The sequence below is a fragment of the Oncorhynchus masou genome, chromosome 13 (assembly GCF_036934945.1).
Source record: "Oncorhynchus masou masou isolate Uvic2021 chromosome 13, UVic_Omas_1.1, whole genome shotgun sequence".
Taxonomy (NCBI): Eukaryota; Metazoa; Chordata; class Actinopteri; order Salmoniformes; family Salmonidae; genus Oncorhynchus; species Oncorhynchus masou.
Genome location: NC_088224.1, coordinates 35,045,093 through 35,060,455, shown reverse-complemented (window position 1 = coordinate 35,060,455; position 15,363 = coordinate 35,045,093). Strand labels below are relative to the sequence as shown.

At 42.5% G+C, this 15,363-nt stretch overlaps 1 pseudogene; it reads left to right on the top strand.

Annotated features, from left to right (window-relative positions):
* The first annotated feature begins 253 nt into the window (after positions 1 to 253).
* LOC135551413 (alpha-2,8-sialyltransferase 8F-like) lies at positions 254 to 14,106 on the top strand (annotated as a pseudogene).
* Positions 14,107 to 15,363: the final 1,257 nt, after the last annotated feature.

Sequence of the window (15,363 nt, the reverse complement as noted above, 5' to 3'; positions counted from 1 at the left end):
TGGGATGGTAAACGTTCACGTAATATGCCAACCCATCCAACCCGACAAACCACCCTACTTTCATATTTAAGTAACCTTCTGTCTTATGTAACCATACCACACGTAACATATGTGTTTAAGTGTCCCTGAATTATGTTTACTATGTTACGTATAGTCTAGGAGACCCAGGCTGCTCTTCCCTCCCTCTATCCCTCCCTGATGGGCCAACAGTGTAGTTGTCATGCTGTCATTCAGTCTGTGACCTGTTGTAACAATGCGTTACCTGATTCTATTCATTCTGGTCTGCTCTGGAACTCTCCTGTCTATTACACTCATAGACTACTACCAACACCAAAGGTACGTTTGTATTTTTTATTTTTTTAAATCTTTATTTAACTCGGCAAGTCGGTTAACATTCTTATTTACAAAGACTGCCTACTCCGGCCAAACCCTCCCCTAACCCTGAGGACGCTGGGCCAATTGTGCGCCGCCCAATGGGACGGTTGGCCGGTTGTGATACAGCCCGGGATCAAAACTGGGACTGTAGTGACTCCTCTAGCACTGCCTTAGACCGCTGCGCCACTCAGGATCCCAAAATGCCGTGTGTGTAATGGAGAAATTTAAAGAGGGATTTATACTGAATAAAAATAAATGCATAACAATTTCCAAGATTTTACAGAGTTAAAGTTCATATAAGAAAATCAGTCAATTGAAACAAATTCATTAGGCCCTAATCAATGGATTTGCCATGACTGGGAATACAGATATGCATCTGTTGGTCACAGATGCCCCCAAAAAAGGTAGAGGCTTGGATCAGAAAGCCAGTCAGTATCTGGTGAAACCACCATTTCCCTCATGCAGCCTGCCTATACCATAACCCCACTGCCACCATGATGCACTCAGCAAACCGCTTGCCCACACGACGCCATACACGTGGTTTGCGGATGTGAGGCCGGTTGGACGTACTGCCAAATTCTCTAAAATTACATTGGAGGTGGCTTATGGTAGAGAAATTAACATTTGATTATCCGGAAACAGCTCTGGTAGACATTCCTGCAGTCAGCGTGCCAATTGCTTTCTCCCTCAACTTAACATAAATGGCATTGTGTTGTGTGATAAAACTGCACATTTTAGAGTGGCTTTTCTTGTCCTCAGCACAAGGTGCACCTGTGTAATGATCATGCTGTTTAATCAACTTCTTGATATGCCACACCTGTCGGTGGATGGATTATCTTGGCAAAGGAGAAATGCTCACAAACAGGAATGTAAACATTTGTGCACAACATTGGAGAGAAATAAGCTTTTTGTGTGCATGGAACATTTCTGGGATCTTTTATTTCAGCTCTTGAAACACGTTGCATGTATAATTTTGTTCCGTTTAGTGATCAACACAATGTTTAGCATATTTGGACTTTCTGTAATACATATAATTTCCAATGTTCTGTTTGTGACACTCAGGGTGCGTGTTCATGGTCACTAGATTTGAAGCTGAATGTTATGAATTATTCTCGTATCTGTTGGTAATGCTTGATGCCAGACTGGATGTAAAAGGGCAGAGGATGCAATGATTATTCACTATTATGTTGTATTGATAACAATGTTCTGTGAACACTGTGTGATTCTGTTGCAGCTGACAAAAGTCACTATGTTTTTATTAATATTTGGTGCTGTCTAATTAGGATATGATGGGCCTGCCTCCAAGGTGCCAGTTAGAAAAAAATTCTGCTTCTGGCTGCATCACACCTGGCCATGATTGGGAGTCCCTTAGGGCGGCGCACAATTGGCCCAGTGTCGTCCAGGTTTGGCTGGGGTAGGCCGTCATTTTAAATAATAATTTGCTCTTAACTGACTTGCCTAGTTAAATAAAGGTTACATTTAAAAATGTTGTGCTGGTGGTTTCTCCCTGTTGCGACTTGTAATAAACCAGATAGATCTTTGATTGACTTCACCAATGTCTGCTCTCCTCCCACTGGGCAGAGAAGTCAGTTGAACATCTAGTTTTGATTTACATTTGGATGAGTTGTCAACTAACGTGAATTCAATGTGAAATCAACAAAACAAATCACCATACCATTGGATTTAGGTTAAAAGTTGGGTGAAAACAAGACACTTCCCTGATGTTGATGACTTTTTGCAAATCTGTTTTCCACATTGATTCAGTGTCATCACATTGCATTTTTGTTGAAATTACATGCAAACAACGTTGATTCAACCAGTTTTTGCCCAGTGAGCTTTATGTTGACCTGAAAATGAATGTGTGTGTATACTTTATTTATTCCAGAGGGGAAGTTTGACAAACTAACAATTTGTTTGTGTGGTACCCTGCGAACCATGACCCATTTTGTATTTTACATGATTCAAAAGTAATGGTCTGTTGCCCATGTTGTGCATGATTGCTGTTCATACAAATCAAATCAAATCATCAAATCAAATTTTATTTGTCACATACACATGGTTAGCAGATGTTAATGCGAGTGTAGCGAAATGCTTGTGAAATGCGAAAGGACCTGTACACTGCTAGACATGATCGCCTTGTCGACCTGGTTATATTGTCAACAAAGCAGCAAGACAGAATTATTAACCCAAGTTTTCAAATTATACATCTTCCCAAAGAAACAACCGGTAAAGGAATCTGTGCATTAGAACAACTGCATAAATACACCAATTTCACGTTTGCATGTAAAAACAGAACCACAACTGCTGCACATGCTTTCACTGTTTTTGATTAGCCTACCAAAAGTGATATTTTTAGAATGAGCAGTGAGCAGCCAGGTCCCAAGTGCATGGCCACACAGAGGGAAAATGCAAACAAGCGACAACTGAACACAAATGATCTAACTAAGGGACATACTAGCATAATGTCACAAGCATGATGAGCTCGCAGTGATGTTTTTGTCCTACCAGATCCGTGAGAATGTCCTAACAATTGTATCCCTCTGTACTTTTGCCTGTCAGTGGATGTTCAGGTCCCAGGGTACTAATGACTGTAATGATTATGTGTTTACAAGTTCATTGCAATTTCCTCTTTAGCGCCATCTGTTCAGTACCTGATAAAGCAGACCCAGAAGACCTGGGCCTTCATTTCAACACCCCCCAGGAAGGTCCATTTTAATTTGTGCTGTGAAAATATGGTGAAATGCTGCAATCTCATTGCTGCAGTCACCCCCTATAGCAAGCAATGTAATAGCTGGCTATGCAATCCAAGCACTGAGGGACAGGCCAAACACCTGGAGCCGCTGATAGCAGAGCAGTAGGTAACTGAACAGCTTGTTTTGAACAATAGATTTTAGAAACCGTAAAATGTATACAAATTAACCACACTTCTATGAACATTTTAAACATAATCCTTGAATTATATATTTTGTAGACCACATTTTTTTTTTAAATTGTTCGGGGGAATCCCTGTCAAAACCGGATGCAGTTTTATTGCCATCATTGTCCAATTCATAAATGTTGCCTGCTCGGCCCTCGATTTAGCTCGAGGGAGCGAGTGAAGAACTTTGTTCACTTGTGGGGTCGATATGACCCACAATTCAATGCAAACTGTAGTCACGTGTCAAACTCAACACCCGCTGCATTCTAAACACGTAAAAGACACACCCTCAGCCCCCAAATGAAGTGGACACTTGTAGGGCGAGGGAAGAATGAATGAATTTTAAATGTACCACCTTTGTCCGGAAATTCATCACTCAACCCACGGTTGTGTTTTTATCATCAGTCTACGCACAACACACCACAATGACAGTGCAAAAACATGAAATATGACATTTATATAAGTATTCAAACCCTTTACTCAGTACTTTGTTGAAGCACCTTTGGCAGCGATTACAGCCTCCAGTCTTCTTGGGTATGACACTAGAAGCTTGGTGCACCTGTATTTTGGGGAGTTTCTCCCATTCCTCTCAAGCTCTGTCAGGATGGATGGGGAGTGTTGCTGCACAGCTATTTAAGTCTCTCCAGCGATGTTAGATTGGGTACAAGTCCGGGCTCTGGCTGGGCCACTTAAGAACATTCAGAGACTTGTCCTGAAGCCACTCCTGCATTGTCTTGGCTGTGTGCTTAGGGTTGTTGTCCTGTTGGAAGGTGAACCTTCGCCCCAGTCGGAGGTCCTGAGCATTCTGGAGCAGGTTTTCATCAAGGACCTCTCTGTACTTTGCTCTGTTCATGTTTGCCTCGATCATGACTAGTCTCCCAGTCCATGCCGCTGAAAAACATCCCCACAGCATGATGCTGCCACCACCATGCTTCACATTAGGGATGGTTCCAGGTTTCCTCCAGATGTGACACTTGACCTTCAGGCCAAAGAGTTCAATTTTGGTTTCATCAGACCAGAGAATTTTGTTTCTCATGGTCTGAGAGTCCTTTAGTTGCCTTTTGGAAAACTCCAAGTGTCATGTGCCTTTTACTGAGGAGTGGCTTCTGTCTGGCCACTCTACCATAAAGGCCTGATTTGGTGGAGTGCTGCAAAGATGGTTGTCTTTCTGGAAGGTTCTCCCATCTCCACAGACAAACTGTGGAGCTGTCTGAGTGACCATCGGGTTCTTGGTCACCTCCCTGACCAAGGCCATTCTCCCCTGATTGCTCAGTTTGGCTGGGTGGCCAGCTCTAGGAAGGGTCTTGGTGGTTCCACTTCTTCCATTTAAGAATGATGGAGGCCACTGTGTTCTTGGGGACCTTCAATGCTGTAGATATTTTTTGGTACCCTTCCCAGATCTGTGCCTCGACACAATCCTGTCTCGGAAATCTACGGACAATTCCTTCCGCCTCTTTTCTTGGTTTTCGCTCTGACATGCATTGTCAAGTGTGGGACCTTTTATATAGACAGGTGTGTGTCTTTCCAAACCATGTCCAATCAATTGAATTTACCACCGGTGGAATCCAATCAAGTTGGAAGAAACATCTCAAGGATGATCAATGGAAACAGGATGCACCTGAGCACAATTTCAAGTCCCATGTTTGTGCCATCGTGTGCCTTAGTACCACAATTTGTAACTTATTTAAATTGTTCTTACACTTGTATGTTGACTCCATAAGGATTTGAAGTTCTGGCAGACTTTTCTTAGCGGATGTACAATCCTCCCCAATTGAATTATTAAGCCCCAGAGTAAACAGAATTGTACACTCGATCACAAACGAGGGACTTACGTTGCTAACTTCCCTTGCTTGGCTAATTGTTTGGACCTATGGCAAAGATGGCCACGGGGATTCCCCCAAGGGCATAATTCAAGTGTGTGTGTCTTTTACGTGTTTGAAACGCAGCCACTGCTGCATTTTCGGCGTGTCAGACAAAATTATGACGCTAGCTTGCTAACAAAAATATATATATGAGATTTGATATTTGCTTTGGAAAATTGCCTTATTCTTGTAGTGTGGGCCTATAAAACATAGCTAGATTCATCAACATTTTGGGGGGAATTCTGAAATTTATTGGAATAAATGACCAAACTATAAAACTAGCGTGCAAGCTTTGGGTAGGTAGATACCTGACAGGTGTGCTAGCTAGCTATGTTAGCTTTCTAGGTACATTAATAGGTTTCAGCTCAACTTCAAGATTTCCACCAAGGACGTTGCCTCACCGATCATCACTCTCCCTCACTTGGGCAAGGGACATTTTGAAGTATACTCGGATGTGATGATGTAAAACGTAATTCAAGGGCTGAGGGTTCAGGGCTGAGGGATGGCCACTTTGAGTTTGGACTGCATGTCACGCCCTGGTCGTAATATATTGTGTTTGTCTTCATTTATTTGGTCAGGCCAGGGTGTGACATGGGTTTATTGTGGTGTGTTTTGTCTTGGGGTTTTGTGGGGTGTTGGGTGTGTGGCTTAGTGGGGTAATCTAGCAAAGTCTATGGCTGTCTGGAGTGGTTCTCAATCAGAGGCAGGTGTTTATCATTGTCTCTGATTGGGAACCATATTTAGGCAGCCATATTCTTTGAGTATTTCGTGGGTGATTGTTCCTGTCTCTATGTTTGTTGTCACCAGATAGGCTGTATAGGTTTTCGTTCCGTTTGTTGTTTTTGTATAGTTCGTTTTTCATTCGTCATTAAACATGTCTCAAAAATACCACGCTGCATTTTGGTCCGCTTCTCCTTCGACAGACGAGAACTGTTACACTGCAGCCATTATTTTGTTTGGCCACCATCAGAGGACTCTTCCAATGCGTTCTTGATGAAAAAACATACCCATACTTTCTAAGTTCTCATCTGCGTTTTCCCCTCTGGGCTGGGATGTTTTTTTGCTGTTCAAATAAGTGGTTGAATGTCCATTGGCGTCTTGTACACCCCACTCTCTAACCCGGAGCCGGATTTCTGCGTTCTGCATAATTGTCTTTTCATATTAAACCTTTTATAGACTAGTTTACAACCTTATCTAGTCATAAAGCATTTCTGTGATTTGATCATTTAGCCATATCAGAGTATTGATTTATGTGTGTGTTGCAGAGATGGGTTCTTGGACTCTGTCCAGAAGAGGTTGCAGTGCAGAAGACTGCGAGAGAAACTGGTGACCATGACTACTATGAAAAAGTAAGTGGGGCTTTGATTATTTGATTAAAAAAATCTATTTTTTAAAATCTCCATTATCTAATTCCACGATGTCAGCTAATCTTCCTGGGGTTCAAGTGAGAGATTCTACGTAAGATGTTCTTTACTGGAAAGTCTGATCAGATCAACCAGACAATCCATCCTGATCCAACAAGTTCACCATCTATCTATATGTCAATTTATAGTGTGTGTGTGTGTGTGTGTAACAACATCTCACGGTTTGAATTCAGCATTCTACGTTTGTCTAAACGTCATAATTTGACGGTTAAGTTTAGGAATGAATTCCGATTGGTTAAGTGACCTTTTTATGAGGGTGGGCTAAATCAGTGTCACAGAGGGTTTCTTGGCAGTCTTAAACAAATCTACATTGAAACAAATGTATACACCTCACACATGGTATGGGCCCAGATATAGAGTGTATATATGAAATGTATTCAATTCTGAGTTTACATCCCAATATTATACTTTTATATGTGTCACAGATGGCTGAAATATAACCAAACCATTTCACATAGAAACACTTGATTTGCGGCTTTAAAAAAAATAAAAAATGTCATTTAACTATGAAATTATGAAAAGGTTGAGGGCGGTTTGGTCATTTGACCGCAGGAAAGGGTTTTAAGGGTTAAGGTTTGGGAGAGGGTTAAAACAGTAACAACTCGAAGGTTAAGTTTAGGTATTAATTCCAAATAGTTAAGGTTTGGGATAGGGTAAAAAAAATTACAAACGAATGCCTACCACTGGGATAAAACCCACGATTCTCAGAGCCAATGACGCAAGACTACTTGATAGTAAGTGCTCACCGCTGCCCCTAGTGGCCGGTATTGACGGCATCTCCCGACGTGGTGGGAACGTTGAATATTGCATTGGAATTGGAGTGACCTGGCGTGTTTGTGTGTGTCAGAGTGGACATTGGCCTGTTCTCTCAGGAGGTGAGAGGGCTAATGAACTGTCCCTGGAGACTCAACCTCACACAGAGAACTACACAGGTGAGACACACACCAGTGGAGCCTGGTGGGAGGAGCTATAGGAGGACAGGCTCATTGTAATGGCTGGAATGGAATACATGGAACTGTATCAAACACATGGAAACCACGTTTGACTCTGTTCCAATTATTCCATTCCAGCAATTACAATGAGCCAATCCCCTATAGCTAACTCCCACCAGCCGCCACTGACACAGTTTTCACACACACCTTGCTCAGTCTTGCGATCGTCTCCAACAAACTTCCTGTCCTTCCCTCCCAGGACAGAGTTGTGGTCATGCTGTAACGCTTCTGATAGGCTGACGGTGACCAGACAGAACACAAATCAGAACCAGAGTCTGACTTATGATGCAGAGAAGTGGAGGAAGAGAAAGGTGGACCAAGCACTATGGGACATGCTGCCTCAGGTGTTTGTATGGGTTAGCTCTTCTATCCTTGTGAGGACCTAAAGTCCCCACAAGGTTAGTAAAACCAGGACAATTGTCCCTCATGGGGACATTTCCCACGTCCCCATGAGGACAAAGGCTAATTAAGGTTTAGGTTTAGGGAAAGGGGTTAGGATTTAGGTTTGGGTTAGTGTTAGTGGTTATGGAAAATAGGATATTTAATGGAAATAAATGTTATGTCCCCCTTGAGGATATAATAACAAAACGTGTGTGTGTGTGTGTGTATAGACCGTACCCTGGAGTAAAGGTTCGTTGAGTCGTTGTGCCGTGGTGGGAAGTGGAGGAATCCTGCAGAACAGCAGCTGTGGAGCGGAAATAGACAATGCTGACTATGTCATCAGGTATCAGCAACAACATTCACAAATCAATCAATCCATTATTGGTAGTTATCTATAGCAATGTAATGCAGTTGTGTAATGTTCAAAGTTAATTTTTTTAATTACATTTTTTTTACCCCTTTTTCTCCTCAATTTCATGGTATCCAATTGTTAGTAGCTACTATCTTTTATCATCGCTACAACTCCCGCACGGGCTCGGGAGAGACGGATATTCTGTGAATCTTGTTTTATCCTATCGAAACCGGCACCTCTTTCTGAGTCCATCACTAGTTTGTATATGGCGCTCTTATTCAAATCAAATGAAATCAAATTGAATTTGTCACATGGGCAGAATGCAACAGGTGTAGGACCATACCGTGAAATGCTTACTTTACAAGCCCTTAATCAACAATGTAGAGTTAAAAAAAAATTATTTAACAAAATATTAGCTAAAAAAGTATACAATAAATACTATATATATTTTTTATATATAAAGTAACATTAAAATAACAATAACCAGTCAATATACAGGGGGTGCAAAGTCATTGTACGAGGGTACAGGTTAGTTGAGGTGTAATATTTAGATAGGGGTATACAGTTATTTGTTGTGTTGATGTAATGTGGTGTGAATGTTGATGTGATCTTGTGTGAATGTTGTGTTGTCGTAGTTGTTTCTAATGTTGTGATTGTTTTTGTTGACAGGTTAAACCTGGCTCCTATCAACAAGAGTTATGACGTGGGAGTAAAGACAGACCTCATAATGGCCAACCCTTCCCAGATCAATAAAAGGTATATACTCTATCAATACACATGATCAGATACAGACAAAGAGCTCTATTTTTATGTCATCTGACCGAAGCACTGGTTTCCATCCCAGAGCAAATGCTGTTTTATAAAAACTCCAGGAAGAACCTCAGCCACACTATATATAGTGCATTCGGAAAGTATTCAGACCCCTTTTCATGCATTTTGTTACGTTATTGCCTTATTCTACAATGGATAGCTTTTTGCTTTGTTTAAAAAATATATTTTTATTATCAATGACAGATCCTCTGCAGATCCTCTGCAGATCCTCTCAAGCTCTGTCAGGTTGGATGGGGAACGTAACCGCACGGCTATTTTCAGGTCTCTCCAGAGATGTTGGATTCGTTTCAAGTCCGGGCTCTGGCTGGGCCACTCAAGGACGAGACTTGTCCCGAAGCCACTTCTGCGTTCTGGCTGCGTGCTTAGGGTCGTTGTGCTGCTGGAAGGTGAACGTTCACCCTAAAGAAGGTACAGTGATGCCGGAACGTTGGTGATTTACCCAATAAATGGCTGGGAGTTTATATATATGGAGTGTGCGACTCTATATTTTTATAGTTGGGAAGGTGAACCTTCGCCTGAGTCTGAGGTCTTGAGCACTCAGCAGATTTTCATCAAGGATCTCTCGGTACTTTGCTCTGTTCATCTTTCCCTCAATCCTGACTAGTCTCCCAGTCCCTGCAGCTGAAAAACATCCCCACAGCTGATGCTGCCACCACCATGCTTCACCTTAGGGATGGTGCCAGGTTTCTTCCAGACGTGTCACTTGGCATTCAAGACAAAGAGTTCAATTTTGGTTTCATCAGACCAGGGAATTCTGTTTCTGGTCTGAGAGTCTTTAGTTGCCTTTTGGCAAACTCCAAGTGGGCTGTCATGTCCCTTTTTACTGCGAAGTGGCTTCCGTCTGGCCACTCTACCATAAAAACCTGATTGGTGGAGTAATGCAGAGATGGGAGAACCTTCCAGGAGGACAACCATCTCCACAGAGGAACTCTAGAACTCTGTCAGAGTGACCATGGGTTCTTGGCCACCTCCCTGACCAAGGCCCTTCTCCCCTGATTGCTCAGTTTGGCTGTGCGGTCAGCTCTAGGAAGAGTCTTGGTGATTTAAAACTTCCATATAAGAATGATGGAGGCCACTGCTGCTGAAATGTTTAGTGAACCCTTCCCCAGATCTGTGCCTTGACACAATCCTGTCTCGGCGGTCTAAGGACAATTCCTTCGACCTCATTGCTTGGTTTTTGCTCTGACATGCACTGTCAACTGTGGGACCTTTTTATATAGACAGGTGTGTGCTTTTCCAAATCATGTCCAATCAAGTTGTAGAAACATCTCAAGGATGATCAATGGAAACAGGATGCACCTGAGCTCAATTTCGAGTCTCATAGCAAAGGGTCTGAATACTTATGTAAATAAGCTATTACTGTTTTTTTTTATCTAATAAATTAGCAAAAAATGTCAACCTGTTTTCGCTTTGTCATTGTGCAGTATTGTGTATAGATTGCTGAGATTATTTATTTAATCAATTTTAGAATAAGGCTGTAACCTAACAAAATGTGGAAAGAATCACGGGGCCTGGATACTTCCCCCAAGGCACTGTACTTGGTAATAAATAGAATAGTGCAGTTGTGAAATGGCAGCAATTGTATGTTGTAAGGTGCATGAGTCTTTGGATTGGGTATATAGCATTCTGTGAATTTGGAGATGTCTTTGGTTGTACTGCTGGACTGTAAATGATAGAACAGTCCACCGTGTCGTTAAAGGCTTTCTTTAGAAGTTGATATATTGTGCTGCCTTCTGTAGTGAGGACATCCGAGTGTGATAGTTAATGTAGCTACCAAGTTAGCTAGCTTGGATAGGGATCTAATCTTTTACCAGGCAGAGGAATGAACGGTAGTTACAACGTTTTGACAAGACAATGTAACTAACATTGCTACCTTTCTGGCAAACGGCATGAATAGTTTTTATTTCAATGTAAAATCTAAGAATTATACCTAGTGTATACATGTTTTACCTGTTCTGAAGACATTGGAAAATGGAATAGATTTATCTTCTTTTCAATCTTGTCTGTGAACTGTTATTACATCCACTACAGTTTCAAATTTGCAACAGCCTAGACTGTTCAGGACGTTGACACTACGTCATTCCCAGCCGACTACCCATGAGAGCGGGCGTTTCTTGGAAATTGTGTTCAAATCTAGAATAAATCTGCCTTCTTGTTAGAGCTGTCCCTACAAAACATCTGTACACACGTAGTTACCCAGTGCAGCTGTAATTGACCACAATTAATTAGCACCCTCTCTAAGGCTAAGTGTCATTATCCTCACAAGGGATAATCCTCACAGGGGTGCTAATAATTTGACCCCTTTTGAGAATCTCCTAACGACTCCCCTTGTTTTTCCTCAGATACCCTGACCTCCAGCGGAACCCTGGACCACTGATGGAAGTCATGTCAGCCTATGGCCACACCCATCGGCTTCTCCACGCCTTCTCTTTTGGTTTTGGGACCTCCCCCTGCTTCAAGGTGAGCTTTTACCATGAAATAAGACTAGGTAGATGCCTGCTACCCGGCTCCTGCCCGACAGGACCCAATGCTATATGCCTGTTAAGGGCTGGACCTTTTTTTCCCCCATCAATAACTAGCATTTTTAAGAACAAAATTGATAACTAACATTTGGATCCTGGGAGAGGAGGGTAGATGTTAATGATGTCATTAATCAGTCTTTATTCTTTTCCAGGTGTACCACGCCCTCCGTAAGGCCTGCACCCAACAGAAAGTGGTGTTCTTTCACCCAGACTACCTGCTTAAACTGGACAAGTTCTGGCGTCACCGCGGGCAACGAGCCCCACGGCTCTCTACTGGTATGATGCTGGCCAGCACTGCTCTGGAGATCTGTGAACAGGTATGTGTGTGTGTGTGTGTGTTGCCTCAGTAGAGGTTCCTGTCCAATCTGAAGTTTCCATGTCCTTGTGCAGGAGGAAAAGGAGGAAAACATTGAATAGGACCGGCACAAGCACACACCCTTGCCTCACACTAGTGCCTACCCCAAAGGGTTCAGACTCCTGACCGCCAACTGTTATCCTGGCCATCATCCTCTCATGGAACTGACACAGGATGTTCACACATTTCCCAAGGCAGCCAACCTGCATGAGGGCCTTCCAAAGGAGTTCACGGTGTACTGTGTTGAAGGCTTTGGAGAGGTCCACAAAGCCGATGAGTAGGTGTTTCTGTTCACTGCACTTTTCCTGAAGTTGGCGTGCATGGAAGATAATGTCCACCGGGCTTCTGTTCTTTCTAAAGCCGCACTGGGTCTCCAGTAGGAGCTGCCACAAAGCTGGAATCTGAACAAGTACTTGAGCTTCAGTACGTGGATGATTGTGCTCATCACACCCCAGAAGCTCTACAAGCCACCCTCACAGCAGCTGTACAGACAGCTACAACTGGGCCGTTCTGCAGGTGGTCAGAAAAAGTGTCTGAAGGACCACTTGAAGACTGTGTGGGATAAACCCTGGACTCCCTCTGGACTGTTGCGGCGGACCGTTCCACCTGGTGCCACGGACCATTCCACCTGGTGCAGCCTCTGCCATCAAGGAGTGCAGTTGGCTCAGGAAAAAAAGGACTGAGTGTCGCCTGGCGAAGTGACAGAGAAGACATATGACCATGGCTGCACCGGCCTCAACGACAGCATGCATCCCGCATCGGATTATACAGTCATTAGCGTAGTCACAAGCAGTAGAGGATGCGATTTACTACCCTAAGAGATGAAGTGTATGTGTGCGTACGTATGTGTTTGTATATGTTTCTAAGTCTCTATCTGTCAGGTTCATCTGTATGGCTTCTGGCCCTTCCCTCGGGATCTATCCAAAAATACTTTGCCACATCATTACTATGACAACGTTGGTCCAAGTCACTTCATGCACGCCATGCCTGAAGAGTTCCTGCTGCTACTACAACTCCACAGCCAGGGGGCACTACAGCTACATGTTGGACCCTGTACATCCTAATAAGCAGACGGTCAGGGGGCCAGAACATAATTATAATAATTTTCACAGTGCAAATTGACCACAACTAAGCCCAAAAATAGGTTATATTTGAAAATAACAATCATTCCAACAATCATAACGTGTCTTTTTTAAGCTCCAAAAAATCTCAAGGGCCACCTGTTGCCGACCCCTGCCCTACACCCTAACCCCTTCAACTATAACCTGCATTTTTCTATTTATTTGTTTTATTTAGCCTTATTTTAATGGTGAGTTGACTGATAATACATTCTCATTTACAGCAACAACCTGTAACCCCTACACCACTACAACTCCAAAGCCAGGGGGCACTACAGCTACATGTTGGACCCTGTACACAAGCATAAGCGAAACAAGCGGCTGTCAGGGGGCCCCCGAAACAACAATAATAACTGTCGGGGTCTCAACTTACAGTTGAGAGTTAGAATAGTACATGTTTTTGTTAGGGCTCTATTCAATCCATATCCCAGAAATTCAGCATTACAGCGTGATTGAAATTTAAATGCAATGTTCCCACATTAGCGGAGATTGCATTTACGGTAAACACTGCAGATGTTGGCTCAATAGGAAATTAGCAATACAGATTCAATGGAGACCTTAGTCTTGCCAGTTATCTAAACTGGTTGTCATCATGGCCTAATACCGATCGGGCACGTGCCCTCGGGCCCTGACCTCCAAAGGGCCCCCATTGACATTGTTTGTCACTCCAATATCATTAACATGAAAGTCATTGCGAAAAATAGTATTGCAGGAAATGTGCTTTAAAACTGCAAAAAATGTTCTCTACCCTATGGCAAAAGGGGTAAAATTCCAGGACATTAGCTTTAAAACGGCAAGAATTTAGCTCTGCCCCATGGCAAATTTTGTAGAATTGCATGAAATGTGTTTTTAAAATTCAAAAGTTTTATCACCTCCAATGACAAAATGTGTAGAACTACAAAAAACATGCAGGGGCCCCCCAACCAAATCTTGCTTAGGGCTGGCCCTGCCTGTACACCCTAACCCCTTCACCATAACTCTGTTAATACAACTCCACAGCCAGGGGGTGATACAGCTACATGTTGGACTGTCTGTAACATACATCCTAAAGAGTTTTATATACATTGTTATTAGTATGCTGTGGTTTTATATTTTATGGAAAACATTAAAATGTTATACTACTTTTTGGATTTCCTTCATGTATGGTTTTAATTAATTTATCAAATTATTTATACACTCCCTTGAGTGTGTCACCACAGACCCTGGTTCGATTCCAGGCTATATTGTGATTGGGAGTCCCATAGGCCTGCGCACAATTGGCCCAGCATCGCTAGGGTTTGGCCGGGGTAGGCCGTCATTGTAAATAAGAATTTGTTCTTAAGGGGGCTGAATAATTTTGCACGCCCAATTTTTCAGTTTTTGATTTGTTAAAAAAGTTTGAAATATAATGATAAATGTCGTTCCACTTCATGATTGTGTCCCACTTGTTGTTGATTCTTCACAAAAAAATACAGTTTTATATCTTTATGTTTGAAGCCTGAAATGTGGCAAAAGGTCGCAAAGTTCAAGGGGGCCGAATACTTTCGCAAGGCACTGTATACAGTTGAAGTCGGAAGTTTACATAACTTAGCCAAATACATTTCAAATCAGTTTCTCACAAATCCTGACATTTAATCCTAGTAAAACTTCCCTGTCTTAGGTCAGTTAGGATCACCACTTTATTTTAAGAATGTGAAATCACATTAGAATAATTGTTGAGTGATTTATTTCAGCTTTTATTTATTGACATTGCCAGTGGGTCAGAAGTTTACATACACTCAATTAGTATTTGGTAGCATTGCCTTTTTAAATTGTTTAAATTGGGTCAAATGTTTTGGGTAGCCTTCCACAAGCTTCCCACAATAAGTTGGATTAATTTTGGCCCATTCCTCCTGACAGAGCTGGTGTAACTGAGTCAGGTTTGTAGGCCTCCTTGTTTGCACACGCTTTTTCAGTTCTGCCCACAAATGTTCTATAGGATTGAGGTCAGGGCTTTGATGGCCATTCCAATACCTTGACTTTGTTGTCCTTAAGCCATTTTGCCACAATTTTGGAAGTATGCTTGGGGTCATTGTTAATTTGGAAGACCCATTTGTGACCAAGCTTTAACTTCCTTATTGATGTTGCTTCAATATTATCCACATCATTTTCCTTCCTCGTGAAGCAATCTATTTTGTGAAGTGCACCAGTACCTCTTGCAGCAAAGCACCCCCACTACATGATGCTGCCTCCCCATGCTTCACGGTTGGGATGAG